This window comes from Euphorbia lathyris, chromosome 3 (assembly GCF_963576675.1).
Source record: "Euphorbia lathyris chromosome 3, ddEupLath1.1, whole genome shotgun sequence".
NCBI classification, from domain to species: domain Eukaryota; kingdom Viridiplantae; phylum Streptophyta; class Magnoliopsida; order Malpighiales; family Euphorbiaceae; genus Euphorbia; species Euphorbia lathyris.
The window spans coordinates 94,017,987-94,031,191 of NC_088912.1; the positions used below are offsets into that span (position 1 = coordinate 94,017,987).

The window sequence follows — 13,205 nt, forward strand, 5'->3', positions numbered from 1 at the left end:
GTCCGCCACTATGTTCTGTTTTCCCGCCTTATGGATAAGCTTATAGGGGAACTTATCTATGAAGGCAGACCACCGGGCATGCATGGCGCTTCGAAGTTGCTTCTGACTTCCCAGGTATTTGAGAGCTTGATGGTCAGTGTAGAGGATGAACTCTTTTCCCACCAAGTAATGTTCCCATACTTTCAACGCCCTCACTATAGCATAAAACTCTTGATCATACGTTGCCCACCTTTGCCGTGCCTCACAGAGCTTCTCACTGAAGTATGCAATGGGCCTCTTTTCTTGCATCAAGACACCACCAATCCCAATTCCACTGGCATCACACTCAACTTCAAACAGTTTGTCAAAATCGGGATACGCCAGCACTGGCGCTGTACTCAGCTTTTCCTTGATCAAGGCGAAGCTCTCTTCTTGGGCGTCCGCCCACTCGAACCCCTTTCCCTTCTTCAAACATTCCGTCAATGGGGCCACTATGGAACTGAAGTTCTTAATGAATCGGCGATAAAACGTTGCTAGCCCATGAAAACTCCTGATATCCCCCACGTTCCTCGGAGTAGGCCATTCTCGGATGGCTCTTACTTTCTCCCCATCAACTTGGATTCCACTCCCGCTGACCACGAATCCAAGGAAAACTAAGCTCTCCATGACAAAGTCACACTTCTTGGTGTTAGCGTATAGTTGGTGTTTCCTTAACAGGTCAAACACTGTCTGCAAGTGCTCTTCATGTTCCGCCAAGGTCTGGCTGTGGATCAAAATGTCGTCAAAATACACAACTACGAACTTCCCAATCACTGGGCGAAGCACCTGATTCATCAGTCTCATAAAAGTACTAGGGGCGTTGGTCATCCCAAAGGGCATAACTAACCATTCATACAATCCATCTCTTGTCTTGAAGGCAGTCTTCCACTCATCCCCAGATCGGATTCGTATCTGATGATACCTACTCCTGAGATCAATCTTGGAGAAGACTCGAGATTCGCCAAGTTGGTCCAACATGTCATCCAACCTTGGAATCAGGAACTTATACTTGATGGTGATCTTGTTAATAGCCCTACTGTCAACACACATCCGCCAAGACCCATCCTTCTTCGGTGTAAGTAAAGCTGGAACAGCGCAAGGACTCATACTCTCCCTAACGTATCCCATCTCGATGAGTTCCTCCACTTTTTATCTCATGACATCATTCTCCTTTGGGCTCATTCGATAATGTGGGAGGCTTGGTAAACTAGCCCCAGGCACCAGATCGATATGATGTTGGATATCTCTCAAAGGTGGTAACCCACTCGGCAGTTCGTCGGGGAACAGATCTTGATACTCGCCAAGTAGGCGGGTCACTTCATTCGGCATCTCTCTTTCGCCCCTTTGGGCGGCCTCGTGATTCGCCTTAACCATTACCACATACACCATCTGGCTCTCCTCACATTCGCTGACGAACGATTTATGTGTAGGACAGACTACCAAGGTAGACTTCTCGTCGGCCTTTGGCTCTCTCACCATTGGTGTAAGGACAAACTTCACCCCATTCTTCACAAATCTGTAAGTGTTCTCTCTTCCGACGTGGGTGGCGTTGTTATCAAACTGCCAAGGTCGGCCCAACAATAGGTGGCATGCATCCATGTCGACCACATCACAACAGACTTCATCATGATAGTTACCAATCTCAATCGGTACCTTGCATCTCTGGGTCACCCTCAACTCGCCCACGTTCTTGATCCATCCCACCCTGTAGGGATCAGGGTGCGCCTCTACCAACAACCCGAACTTCTGAACGGCGCTGCTACTCACAATGTTCTCTTGGCTCCCACTATCTATTATCACATTACATCGCCCGCCCTTCACAAGACAGCGGGTCCTGAATAGTCGGTGCCTCTGATCGCCCTCTATCTGGCTGGAGACTAACAAACGCCGTACCACATGAATGGCGTACCTCTCTTCGCCCGCCACCTCATCATCTTCTCCCAAGGGTTCACAAAATACTTCATCCTCTTCGTCATAGTCATCTTCATACCTCTCCACCATGTTGGCGCTCTTCCTTCTAGGACACTCGTTGGATCTATGTCCAGGCTCATTGCACCGAAAACATTTGAAAGGTGCTGGCCTCGCATACGGATTGTTGCTCTTGGGTGGTATAGGTGCTTCTTTGTATGGTCTAATATCTCCAACGGATCCCCTTCCCACACTGTTAACCTTGGCCCCACTGGCACTCGCCACCTACTTGCCTTTGTCGTAAGACTTCACGTTATCTCTTCCTCCAGGCGTATACTCAGTAGTGGCGGATCTCCTGGATCTCCCGGTCAGTTGGGACTCAGCCTTGAGGGCTAAATTCCCAGCATCTTATACTCTAACCACCATCTGTGTGCCAATACGATCCTGGATATTGTATCTCAACCCTTCTAGATACCTAGAGGTCTTTTGGCTTTCAGTTTCAGACAGGTTGGCTCTCGCCGAAAGCCTTAAGAACTCAGAAGTATACTCATGGACACTTCGGGTCCCTTGAGAGCATCCTCTGTAGGAGCTGTAGATATATTGTTCGTAGTCCGGCGGTAAGAACCGCTCCCTCAGCATCGCCTTCATCCGTAGCCAAGATCTAATTGAATCTCTGCCCCCTCTTCTCCTCTCTTCCCTCATCTGATCCCACCAAACTGATGCGCCACCCTTCAGGCGATACGCCATCAGTCTAACTTTCCTCTCATCAGGAATACCAGCATACTCAAAGAAACGTTCAACTTCCGATAACCAATCTAAGAACCCCTCTATATCCAATTCGCCTCCAAAAGACGGTGAGTCTATTTTTAGCTTAAAGGCATCATCTCTATCAAAGTTCCCTAGATCTGGTTCTGCCCTAGCAATACCCACACGTCTGTCGTCAATCGGACCACCATTCCTCACAGTTCTAAAGGCACCATTATCCCCAATATCCTCAAAATCATCACTATCACTATCAGCGTTATGTACAAGGACAAAGTTGGGTCTTCTTACCTCAGGATCCCTAGGACCCATTCGTGGAAGTTGGACATTTGCCAATGGTAGTCGAGGTGGCGTGGGTTGCCTTTGGGGTCGTGGTTCAAGGACTCCTTCCCTCCTCTGGTCGGACTCCCCGGCGGCTGGTCTGACCACTGCACGGATCTCCAATCTGAGGTTTTCCAGGGAAGCGGTTAGCTCTTGGAACCGTTGGTCGTTTTGTTTCTGCCGCTCAAGGCTGGCCTGGATTTGTTCCGCGAGGTGCTCTCTCAGCTCCTCATATCTCCGGTCACTGGTTTCCATGGAATCTTGCGGTTGTCGGGGTTGAACCATTGCCAAAAGAAGTTTCGGGTCAGGAAACGATTGGCTCTGATACCAACTGATACAGATTGAAAGCGATAAATGGAGGTTTTAATCGTAAACCAACAAAGATTTTCTTCTCTAGCTAGACTAGAAGGAGTGAATCCCGATAAACAAAGGTATAAACCTTAATCTCAATGAGAAATGATATTTGATTGATAAAGTTCCCTTATCCTTACAAAATGAGGGTTTAAATACAACCTCTAATTGATCAGTAAAGGACAGGGACTACCCCTATTAGGGTTACAATATGGTTAACAATAAAAGGGTAAGATAGGTCATGCGCCTAGACAACAGGTACAGATGTGCAGGTACGGAGCGTCAGAGGTTGTTGGTGAATTCCTTCGGCAGGAAGTAAACTTGAGATCCGCCCAGTGTAGTTCTTGGTACGCCTCATGGCGTACGCCTAGATCCGCCCCGCTCGCGTGTCCAGGGGATCCGTCCTCTTAGATACAACCTCTGTGGGAACGCCGAGAGGAGATCCGCCAAGGCGCGTGTTATTATTGATCCCAGTTAGGATGTCCGCATCAGTCCTCTTAAAGAAGATAAAATGAGGACGAGTAAGCAGTGGCGGAGCCAAAACTGAAACCTCGGGTGGCTATACCGTATATAAAAATATTTAAATTTTAATATAAGGATAATGATTAATCAGTCCCTAATCTATATACTATTCCAAATTTATAACAAAAGATCCCTTTCCTGGATGTTTTATGAGGACAAAACAAAAATAACGAATTACTTATTAGTATTCATAACACTACAAGAAAAATACGAATTGAGGACTGATTATAGGGGCATAATTAAATTCAAAGTCTATTTAGTCACGAAGTTAGTCCCTGATTAACACTTTGGTAGCAAAAGATGGATGGCATATTCTGATTCCAGATTAGAGACCAACACTTAGTCTCAGAAAATTATTGTGGTAAATTACATTTGTGACCATTTAACTTTTCTTTTCTTATCATTACGACAATTCAATTTTAAATTTGACATGAAAGTCACTCAATTTTACTGTTTACTAATATTATTATGGCCCTAGTAAAAGTAAAAAACATGAGCAAGCATTCGCAAAAAAACACACTAATTCGTGATTACCTTCTGTCTCCCTCGAGTGGGGAATTCAAAATGGAAAGTGCGAAAATGATATCTCAATCCCCTAATAATCTATCTTTAACGCCAATTATATCGATATATATATATATATAAGGGTAAATATGGAAATTGGGCTTTTCTGTTCACTATTTCTAAATGAGTTGTAGTAATAATTTGAGTTAAATTTCTTTGAAATAATCAATCAATTCATACTTTTTTCCAAAATAATTAAAAAAAAATGTAACATGTACAATCATAAAAACAGAAGTGCCAGTTGTGGCATTAAACAAGGAGAAGGACAGGATATATACTACCATGTACACAACATTTCAACGTGCCAATATTGTAGCTTGGTTAACTCAATAATAATTATATTTAATCGAAAAATTTTGTATTTTCGTCACAAAAAATAGAACAATTTATCGTTTATTATCGCTAAATTTTTTACGATATTACATAGGCCAAAGTTTGGCCTAGACTGGTGTTGGGACCGCCCAGCTAATGGGTTGGGCAGATTCGGCATCCGCCTAGGCCAAATTTCGCGTTATTTTTCAAAAATTTAAATTTTTCAGTTTTGATTTTTTTATGAAAAGAGTAAAATTGTCCAAATGAGAACCGTGATAAATAATTTGGGGGCCGTAAATAGCAACACCCATATTTAACTATTAAGTGTTGATTTGAATAAAGGTACAATTCTTAGAACTAAAGGTACAACATCTTTATTTTTATTTGTAAAGTGTGTCAAGATAGAGAAAAAAATAAAATAAAGGGCTACATGCCTAATGTTAGTTTTACGTTTTTATTTCATTAAAAAATAATAGAGAAACAAGAAAATATTAAATAAGAAATTTAAGACTCAGGAAATGGGGTAAAAATGTGATTGTAGGTGCATAGGTTAAGTACAACAAGTCAAAAGTAATTCTAAGGATGCTCGCAGTGAAGTGACAAAGAATTCTAGAGAGAATTTGCAAGAATACTCTAATCTAGATCACCCTTATGACTTAATGAAAGTATGCTCTAGGTCGGAGCATCCATAGGACAACAAGATTGCTTTAGGAGTTGAAAATTTGGTCATTTTTCAACCATATCCAACATTATGCAATCGTTTGTGGTACATGTTGGAAAAATGAATGAGATGATTTTATAACAACACAATTTGTTGTGGAAAGTATATATTTTATTGATGTGATACTGAATTTAAATACAGCAGATACGGTTACAGAATAACTGTTCAATAACTACATCCTACAAATCAGTGTTTTAAATAACCACTTGAGACAATTGACTAAAATCATACAGATGAAAAATACAGGATAAGATAGCAGTTACTAAAGCATAAATTTAACACTCCTCCTTACTTTGGTTACTGCAAACTCTAAGCTTTTTTCTAAGGAACTCTAAAGAAACATTTGTGTCCTGTTTGTTTATTTTTAATAATGAGATATGCAGGTGTGCGCTGTGGGCATGAGTCTTTGGACAAAAATGACTCAAAGTAATTTCTCCTCATGCTCATCAATCTCATCATAATCACCAAACTGAGTTTGAGTTTCAGAGAAACCATTAAAATCGTCAAGGTCCCCTTCTTCATCTTCTTTTCGATCCCTGACATTTTCTTCTTTAGCTAAAGCAAATGCAGTAGCACTAGTAGGATTTTTCTCCTCATCCTCCTCTTGAATTTCCTTCTGCTGAATCAATGTCTCTTTCAAAAATTTTGAACTCAAACCTGATGAGATCATCTTTTCACAGACTTCTGAATTAATTTGTGTTTCAGTAAACACTTTTTGCTCCTCCTTCAATGGATTCAATGCAAAGATCTTGCCTTTCATCTTCACTTTGAAGACACCTTTGTCCGCTGAATCCTTTATAATGCAGTGATTTGTTTCAAATAAAACTTTGAAACCCTTGTCAAGAAGTTGGCCAACACTTAACAAATTCTGATTTATGTTAGGCACAAATAATAAGTCTTTGATTATTTTTGTACCTGAAGTGCTCTTAATAGCCATTGCACCTTTTCCCTTCACTGGAATGTACTCTCCATTTCCAATTTTAACTTTGGAAACTGCTGATGTATCTAGCTCTTTGAACAAATCACAATCATAAGTCATATGGTTCGTACATCCGCTATCTACAAGCCAATTATCACTTGAATTTCCAGGAGCAAAACATGAAGCCACAAAAAGATACTCATCTTCTTCGTGATCAGCAACTTGAGCAACATTTTTCTGTTGAGTGTTGCTTTTGCAAATCTTTTGATGATGTCCCATCTCTTGGCACTTCTCACATTGTTGATCTCGTCTTCTCCAACATTTAAAGATGGATGACCTTTCTTTCCACAATGATGACAAAGAGGAAAGTCAGATTTATTCTTCTTGTACTTCATCCCTTTTTCTCCCTGACTGGATTGACCCTTTGCAAATAATGCACCTTCAACAAAATTCTCAGACCTTAAAAGTCTCCTCTGCTCTTGTGCCTGCAAAGCGTTCAACAACTCTGCCAAACTAATTTTTGACAGATCCTTAGTGTTTTCCAAAGAAGAAATGGTTGCTTCAAACCTTTGAGGAACAGTCACAAGAAGCTTTTGAACTAATCTAGAATCAGGAAATACAGTACCAAGTAATCTTACTTTATTAGCAATGCTAAGCAATTTGTTTGAATACTCTTTGACAGTTTCTGAATTCTTCATCTTTTGAAATTCAAATTCTCTTATTAAGTTAAGAGAATTCATTCCTTTGATCTTCTCATCTCCTTCAAATTCCTTCTTCAAGAAATTCCAGACTTCAAAAGTTGATTTCATTGTCATGATTTTAATAAAGATATCAGATGAGACTGCAGCAAATAACGTAGCCTTGGCCTTTGACTTTCTTGATTTCTTCTCCTTGTGATTTTTTATCTGCGCCATAGTTGGATTATTAGACAATGGAGGAACTTCGTAGTTCTTTTCAACAGCTTCCCAGAGATCCTTAGCCTCTAGATGTGCTTCCATCCTTGCTGCCCAAATATGATAGCCTTCACCATTGAAAACAGGTGGTGCTAATGCAGTAAATGGAGTTTGTGACAAATCCATAAAAGAAGAAGAGAAAAAAATAACAAATTCACAAGTCCCTCAAGAAGAGAGCTCTGATAGCATTTGTTGGAAAAATGAATGAGATGATTTTATAACAACACAATTTACTGTGGAAAGTATATATTTTATTGATGTAGTATATATTTTATTGATGTGATACTGAATTTAAATACAGCAGACACGGTTACAGAATAACTATTCAATAACTAGATCCTACAAATCAGGATAACTAATGGATAATGGCCTATATATGTCTCCATCATCTTGTTGATCTCGAACTCCCTCTCAAAATTTGCAGTTGAACATTTTTTACTTTATGTTCTTGAAGAGAAATTCGCACCTGCTTATTTGGAAGTGATAGCTTTGGCTATCTTTTCGAATATAACTTCATCCAAGCCTTGATCGATGAGAGTAACCGTCTCTTTTGATTATTTGTACGATTTTCCTGTAGACTATCTTTTTCCATGGGAGGTAGTCGTGAGTCATCTGCTCGAACTTCATACCTTTTTTCAACCATGTCCCAAACATCTTGCTTTCCAATCCATGTAATGCTTTCATTCACATGTACCAATTTGTATAATTGGCTTTTGTAAGCTAAGGAAAGTGAAATGAGATGTTATAATTGTCTGTCGTTTTTAACAGGGTCTCTCAAACATTCAATTTATGAAATATATATATTTTTATGATAAATAAAATTCTTAAAATTCTTGTAACATAGAGTCTGATAACACTTTATTGGAGGAAGGGGACTAAGAATATAACACAGAACTATTTATTTCATAAAAGAGTTATAACATTAATAAATACAATATATATAATATGATTAATCATTTTTTTAGCCATCATGTATTGAGTTGATATTATTTAACAATGAGCTCTAGTAATAATGTTATAATCTAATTGTTTTTGGAATAATCATTCAATTATACTTTTTAAAAATATCATATGGGTGATGTATAGAATCAGATTCTTTTGATATAATGGTCCAGGGTTCAAATGGAATTCTTTGAAATTAAGTACATAAACTTTGTATATAAATACACATATAAGCAATACTAATTGTTCATAATTGAAAGCTTCTCCTTTTGCCACATCCTCTCATGTCTTAATTTGCAATTTTTTACATGCAATTACTTTGTTGTTCATTCTCATATTGAAAATGGAGGAAGATAAGAGAGCTTCTACGTCATCTACATTTTCCTCTTCTTCAATAAAGGTTGAAGATGTTGAACAACAAATTAAAGAGCTACTTCCTTCTCTTCCAAGAGCTTTAGAAGGGAGATTTTCTTTGTATCAAGGGTTTTGGTGCGTAACAAAATATCTTGCTGGTTCAATTTCCTTTCAAAGATGCTTCCAAGCTCAAGACACAGATATTATAGTTGCATCCAATCCGAAATCCGGCACTACTTGGCTCAAAGCTTTGATCTTTTCCATTATTAATCGAACCCAGTATACCCCTTCTAATACCCCATTGCTTACTTCAAACCCTCATGTTCTTATTCCTTTTCTTGAAACCAATTTATATGCTCAAGAACAAGTTCCTAATCTTACTATTCTTCCATGTCCTCGGCTTTTTTCCACACATTTCCCCTTTTCAGCTTTGCCAGAGTCTATTAAGAAGTCAAAGTGTCGAGTTGTTTACATTTGCCGCAACCCTTTTGATTCTGCAGTCTCCCATTGGTATCACTACCTTGAATTCGGGGTGTACCAAGAATTTGAAATGCCTATGGAGAATTTTTTTGATGTGTATTTTGAGGGGATAAGTTGGTTCGGCCCTTACTGGGATAATGTGTTAGGATATTGGAAGGAAAGTCTGGAGAAGCCGAATAAGGTGTTGTTTTTAAAGTATGAAGACTTGAAGGAAGACACTGTGTCTTGTTTGAAGAGAATAGCGGAGTTTATTGGATACCCTTTTTTTCCAGAGGAAGATAGAGATGATGTTATTCAAGAAATTGTGAAGCTTTGTAGTTTAAAGAAATTGAAGGATTTGGAGGTTAATAAGAATGGTTTTGATTTGTCCTCAAAATCCCCAAATAAGGCATTCTTTCGGAAAGGTGAGGTTGGGGAATGGGTTAATTATCTTAGCCCTCGAAGAAGAAACATCTAGAGAATGTGATGCAAGAAAAACTAAGAGGATCTGGTTTGTCTTTTAAGCTTTTTATCTAAAAGTATCAATCCATCATTGTACCAGAAGAAGAAACATTAATCTCATAAGTTGTGGTCTCAGGTATATGTTTTTGAGCTTTAAATTATGGGTATCTGAATTAGTTTTTGCCAGAAAAAGGTTACCAAGAGTGTTCATCATGTCTAATGTCATGTTCAACTTTAGATCAGAAAATGTTGTGGGTATGTTAATTTGATGATCACTTTCAACCTTTACGTATGTCTTTTTTTTTTTGTGGGTTTGTGAATAAGTGATTATATCCAGTGAAATGATACACCTCATAATTGTTATTTTCCTCGTCTTTTTATTAAATAAATATTAAGTTTTAAATAATTTGTTTAGTGCTAGAGTTAATAATAAAAGATATTTTTAGACCTTACTATTAGTTTAAGCTTTTGTTTCAATCAATTTCTTACTATTTTTAGACCTTGCTAGAGTCCATAAAGTATGCTAGATGCGTTGTTTCCATTTTTACAGAGAAGGCGTGTCCGAGGAGGGATTGTGAGTGCTCTAGAAAGAGATTCAGATGAGCACGAGTATGCATAAAGCCGTGGCAAAAAAATTCTGCTATGGTATCCGAGTTCATACGCCTTTGGACACAGGAAGATATTTGGGGCTCCCTTCTGTAATTGGTTAACGTTTACTTAAGCGATTTAGTATCCGGACGTTCAGATTTTTATCAAGTGAAGTTAAGAAAGTTCTCTTAAAATCAATAGCATAGTCATTGCCTACTTTTTGCATAAGTACACTTTTATTACCTAAATTTGTTTATGATGACCTCTGGAAGATAATCAATTCGTTCTGGTGGGGATTGAAAGAGAATAGGGACCGTAGGATACATTAATGCAGTTAGGACCATCTAAGTGTTGGAAATGAGATAGGAGGCATGCGATTTTGAAATTTGCATGATTTTAATCTTGCATTACTCAGGAAAAAGGCTGGAAGGTTGTTGCGAACTCGAATGCGTTGGTTAGCCATTTGTTCAAAGCCAAATACTAAGCACATGGATCCTTTTTATCCTCTAAATTGGGCAATAATTCCAATTTTGTTTGGAGGACTGTATAGAGTTTGATTCAGGTTCTTTGGGAAAAGATTAGGTGGAGGATTGGAAGAGGAGATAGTATATGAGTATGGAAGGACCCATGATTATGTCCAATAGCAGATGTTATGTGGAATCTTCTTACATTGAGATAATCGATTGGCGGTAGTGGCCGACTTATTTATTCCTGACACGAGAATCTGGGATGGGGGAAGTTAGAATCATGGTTCTCATTGAGGGAAACCAGTGATATCGTCAAAATGGTGGTGCTGGCCTTGCTACATGATGATGTGGAATTTTCACGACAAATGGCTTGTATATATGGTGAAATCGGGCTATAGATGGTTGGAGACATTACGAAATGGGGAGATGGAGCACCAGGGGCGACAGTGTCGCTTTTGGCATTTGGACGTTCCTCTGAAAATGCGAATGTTTATCTTGTGATTGTGTTCGAAGTTGCTGCCTCTGCAGGTTCGGCTTCTCCAGTGCAGAATTTCCACGTCATTATGTTGTGTGGTTTGCGAGACAGATGTGAAAAATGGGTGGCACCTGTTCTCGGGATATGAGTTCATAGTCGCTTGTTGGCAGCAAGTAGGAATGGCTGCTCCAGGGTGGGACTGGGAATGGATCGAAGATTGGGTTCTGGATAAATTGGCAACACCTACGTTGGAGGAAGCGAGTAGGATGGCGGTAATTCTATGGGCGATTTAGCAGAGTCTTAATGCAAAGTTATGGTCAGCTTTGGCAGAGAGTGTGAAGGTACTGGTTTGGTGGGCAGAACATGTTGCAGCAGAATGGAAGTAGGGCATGAATTTGCCACATCGACAACACACGACTCTAGGGATTGTGGATCTTATAAGGTGGAAGAAACCGAACACGAGACGGATCAAATGCAACATTAACGCAGTACTGTTCTCGGACACAGGAGAGTACGAAGCAGGAGTTATGTCATGAGATTGTTCTAGGAATTTTGTTGCATGTTTTAGTAACTTCTACGTGGGTTCTATATCTGTGTTGTTGGCCGAAGCATTGACCCTTTGGGAAGCTGTGAAATGGATTACCTCGATTCAAATTCAAAACGTTATATTGGAAACTGATGCGAAGAATATTATAGAGATGGTTCATTATGTGCAAATTGATCGGTCTGAGTTAGGAGGAGTGATCGAAGATATTCGTACACAGTTGGTAGAGTGCTCACACTTTACTGTGGCTTTTGCTTTTAAATAAGCGAACGGTGTGGCCCACTCTATGTCCCAACATGCACGTTCTAATGCTAATTATTTCAGTGATGTTTGCATTCTTGTTTTTTTTTTTTTTTTTACTTTTTGTTATAATGACTCTGATTCTAGTTATTGATTTGCATTTTTTCTAAAAAAAAAAGGAAAATATCAAAGTTACATCACTCCTCGACTTTTTTCTAGAAAAAATTGAAAAATTGAACTCGTGATAAAAAAACATGCATACACCCATTATATGTTTTTTAATTTTTTAATATTTTATTCACGCGAGTGCATATATCTTTAATATAATATTAACAATTAAAAGCATGATAGATATATAAAAGAAAAATAATAAAATTAATGACTGCACAATGTATAATTGTAATTATGAATAAAATTGATTCAACTATGTAAATGACAGTGATTTTCATCTGGTCAGTGACTGACCAAGTGAATTTGGTCAGTCACCGTTAAATTTAGGAGGAGTAAATCTGAGCAGTATGATTGTTTTAATTTCCACCATATGATTATAATAAACCTAGATCTAATAGTGACGGATCAAATTCACATGGTCAATCACTGACCAGGTGAAAATTACTGTGTAAATAATAATGATTGGACGGTTTATAACATTAGAAATAAAATTACTATTGTTGACCAACATTAAAGTAAATGGTATAAGCAAAGAAGAAATCCACCACTTTAGCTGGTTGGATGTCATATTCATTGGGCCCTACCTACTTATAAAATAAATAAGACCACTTTAAGATATAAATAATGAGCAAAGGCCACAATTCAACACATAAATAATGGGTTGAAAATAATTGAAAATACATGTATGTAAATTCTAAATTAATAAAATATATTTTTAAGTTAAACTTAGAAAGATTTTGATCTAAAGAGTATTTTTAAGCTAAACTTAAAAATGTTTTTTCAATTAGAAGGATTGAAAGAAAAATTATTTATTCTCCAAAAATTATTGTGGTAAATTACATATGTGACTACTTCACTTTTCTCTTATACCACACGGAAATTCAATTTCAAAATTTATTATAAAAATCACTTAACTTTACTGTTTACTAAAATTATAACTCTCATGAGAGTAAAGAACATTATTGAACAACCGCATCTCGATCCCCTAATAATCTATCTCTATGTATGTCCATAAAAATAATTCATATGGACATATATATGTATTGTTATAATTCATTATGATATAAAATAATAATTTATTTCTAAAGAAAGAGATGTCCATTTCTGTTTATTAGAAAATTAGGTTTGTTATTTAATTATTTGTTTTGATTT

The 13,205-nt window shown here is 38.0% G+C and overlaps 1 pseudogene; it reads left to right on the plus strand.

Moving 5' to 3' along the window:
• Positions 1–8,508: 8,508 nt before the first annotated feature.
• LOC136221843 (cytosolic sulfotransferase 15-like) lies at positions 8,509–9,931 on the plus strand (annotated as a pseudogene).
• Positions 9,932–13,205: the final 3,274 nt, after the last annotated feature.